The following is a 3518-nucleotide window of genomic DNA, read 5'->3' as shown; positions in this document are numbered from 1 at the left end:
AGGAATTTGGGAGGTGTTGGTGAAGTTGTTCAACCCACTAGTGAGTTTGTCAATCCTTTCGCAATAGAAGGAGAAGAGAACCCATTAAACAATACCACACAAAATCCACCTACAATGCCTAAATTCTCGTCACACTCTATACCCACCGAGGAGGATTTACCAAATGGTACTCCTACCCCACAACATCTTACCGGAAACTTTATTGCCAAGTCCGCCTTCATCCAACTAGTTGAGAGGAGCCAATTCGGGGGAATGCCTAGTGAGGACTCTCATTCTCATATGGAAACATTTTGTGATTATTGTGAAGCTATCTCTCAAACGGGCGTGACTCAAGACCAAATAAGATGGGTCTTATTTCCTTTTTCGTTAATCGGCACCGCAAAGCAATGGTTGAAGGGCCTTGATAAGGCCACCCTTGGAATAGATTCTTGGAAGAAGCTAGCTCTAGCTTTCTACAAAAATTCTACCCACCGGAGAAGACCAACATGCTAAGAGCTCAAATTACGGGTTTTAAGCAAAGGGATGAAGAATCTTTGTACGAAGCTTGGGAGCGGTTCAAGGGTATTTGTCGCTCATGTCCTCACCATGGACTTAGCGAATGGTTTTTAGTGCAACAATTTTGGAATGGTTTATATGAAGATTCAAGGAACATTCTCAATATGGGATCAAATGGAATGTTCACCGAAGTTGATGACAATCAAACATGGAACAAGATTGAGGAAATGGCGGTCCATAATTCGCAATATAGTAGGCCTCGCAAGGCTACTAGAGGAGGAAAGTATGAAGTGGACACCGTTACTCAATTGGGTGCTCAACTTAGTGCTCACATTGACACAATCAACTTGAAGTTTGAACAAGCTATGGCTAGACTTGAGGAAAGCTCAAAATCATCAAAGCATCATGTCAATGCCATGACGGCATCCTCATCAATCCCAAGCGGGATATGTGAGAATTGTGGAACCTTGGGTCATGACTCAAGTGAATGTAGGGGAACAACCGAGCAAGTCAATGCTTTCCAAGCTTACAAAAGTGGTACCCCTTATTCAAATTTTTACAATGAAAACACCAAGTTCCATCCAAATCTCTCATACAAAAGCCAAAATGTCCAAAACCCTCAAACAACATACACTCCACCACCCATGAGAAATCAAAATCAAAGACCCTTTTTCAATCAAAACCAAGGCTACCAAAATCAAAATCCATACAATCACCACAATGACCAAAGTTTTGATGTCCAAAAAGCGGTCCTTCAAATGCAAAAAAATCAACAAGAATTTTTCACCCAAATGCAAAAAGATAGCCAAGCAAAAGACACCACCATCAACAACATTCTAGCTCACACCAAGATGTTGGAAACACAATTGACCCAACTAGCATCTTCAAACTCACAAAGACAAAAGGGGCAATTACCACCTCAAGGTAATCCCCCTAGACATGAAACGGTTAGTGCCATTCACTTGAGAAGTGGTACAAGATATGAAGCACCGAAGAAGCAAATTGAGGATGAAGTTGTGAGAGCTAGTGAGAACGAAGTTGTGGTGCAAGGTCCCAAGGAAGGGGAATCATCAAAAGAAGAAAGTTCAAAGAAAAATGAAGACAAAGCCAAAGAAAAGGAGCCCATTGTGATTAGACTTCCTTTTCCAAGTCGTCAAGCCAAGCCTAAATTTGATGATCAACTTCGAAAGTTCATGGAAATTGTGAAGAACTTAGAAGTCTCTATTCCTTTCACGGAATTAATCAATCACGTTCCGGCCTATGCAAAGTACATGAAAGATATCCTCACAAAGAAGAAGTCAATCCGGAAACTTGAGACTATCGCCTTCACTAAGGTGAGTAGTGCAATTCTTCAAGGGAGTTCACCTCCAAAGTTAAAGGATCCGGGAAGCTTCTCAATACCGTGTACCATTGGCGACACAACGATCAACAAAGCCTTATGTGATCTAGGGGCTAGTGTGAGTGTCATGCCGTACTCGGTAAGTAAAAGGTTGGAAATGGGAGAGCTTAAATGTACCAATATCACTCTTCAAATGGCCGATAGATCGACGAAGACACCGCTAGGGATATGGGAAGATGTCCCCGTGCGAATTGGGAAGTTTTTCATCCCGGTGGACTTTGTCATAGTTGATATGGAGGAAGATTCCAACATTCCAATCATCTTAGGAAGACCTTTTTCCACACACCGCGGGTGCGGTGATTGATGTGAAACATGGAGAGCTCACTCTAGAAGTGGGAGATGAAAGCATAACTTTTAATCTTGACAAGACCATGAGAGCTCCTCGTTTGCATCAGCCATGTTTCATGATTGATCATTATAGCCGAAAAGATGAAAAGAAGAAATCGGAACTCCAATGGAGGAAGAAAGTTGAAGATGCTCCATTCAAAGAGCAAGTGAATTGTGAAAAGGAGAGCTTGCAAAGCTCATCAAGATCAACCAAGGAAGAAGATGATGGCCTCATTGGCCAAGAGAAGAAATTGGGAGAGTTGTCTCCATCCAAGCAAGAGATTTTCAATGATCAACTCAATGAAGTTTGTGGTCTTTGGGACGATGAATTTGAAGGGATCTTTAATCCCTACATTGGGCATGCCATCGATCATGATCAACAACAAGGGCCACGGTCTATTGAGGACCTCTACCACAACAATGAACAAGCTTTTAATTACTTCTTCGAGGTGTTGAGCAACATCAACAACACCTTGAACATGCCTCCTTGACATCTCATCAAGAATGAGAGTTTGGTGGAGTCCTCCCTAAACCACCACTTGTAAATATTTCTAACTCCCTAACTTACATTCAATTTTTGTATTGCATTTTTTTTGTCATTTTTGGATTTATTTACTTTGATCAAAATAATTGTCATGAAAAGAGAGAAGTGAGGGAGGGACTAATGATTTTAATTGATGTGTAGTGCTTTACCTTAGTGTGGGGATGGCAATTGCCTAGGCTATTCATGCCTTAGTAGTGCCCCCACAATGAAGAACACAAGATTTGAAAGAAAGAAAGAAAGAATGATAAGGGAATGCGTTGGTGCACGGATGGAACTGAATCCGTGTACACAAGGACCAATCCGAGCGGATTCCTGAGAATCCGCCCGTCTGCAGAGGATCCGAGCGTCCTGCTGAGAAGACGCCCGTCTTGGGCTGAAATAAAACCGCAAATTCTTGATCGTTGAAGAATCCGAGCGGATTTTCGGAAAGACGCCCGTCTCACGAATCCGTCCGTCTTGTGGACAATCCGCCCGTCTTGCGGTGAAGAAAAACAAAGAAAAATCTCTGGACAAGAATCCGTCCGTCCCGAACGAAATCCGCCCGTCTCATCTCGGAAGAATCCGAGCGGATTCCCAGAATCCGCCCGTCTCTAGGCGGGATTTTTGAAAATTTGAAGTCAAGAATCCGAGCGGATTGCGCCTAATCCGCACGGATTGTCCCTGCGTCCTAATATTGTCGAGTTCTTTAAATACCCACCCCACCTTCATTCATTCATTCATTCACTCATAAACACTACCCATAACATCAAAACC

General features: G+C 42.7%; 1 non-coding gene across 1 annotated transcript; it reads right to left on the bottom strand.

Annotated features, from left to right (window-relative positions):
- Positions 1-485: 485 nt before the first annotated feature.
- LOC141602957 (small nucleolar RNA R71) lies at positions 486-592 on the bottom strand. Its single transcript, XR_012524859.1, has one exon. It is a non-coding gene; the product is annotated as a small nucleolar RNA R71 (small nucleolar RNA).
- Positions 593-3518: the final 2926 nt, after the last annotated feature.

The sequence above is a fragment of the Silene latifolia genome, chromosome 9 (genome assembly GCF_048544455.1).
Source record: "Silene latifolia isolate original U9 population chromosome 9, ASM4854445v1, whole genome shotgun sequence".
Classification (NCBI taxonomy): Eukaryota; Viridiplantae; Streptophyta; class Magnoliopsida; order Caryophyllales; family Caryophyllaceae; genus Silene; species Silene latifolia.
The sequence above is the reverse complement of the archived record's forward strand: the minus strand, read 5'-3'. Positions and strand labels throughout refer to the sequence as shown.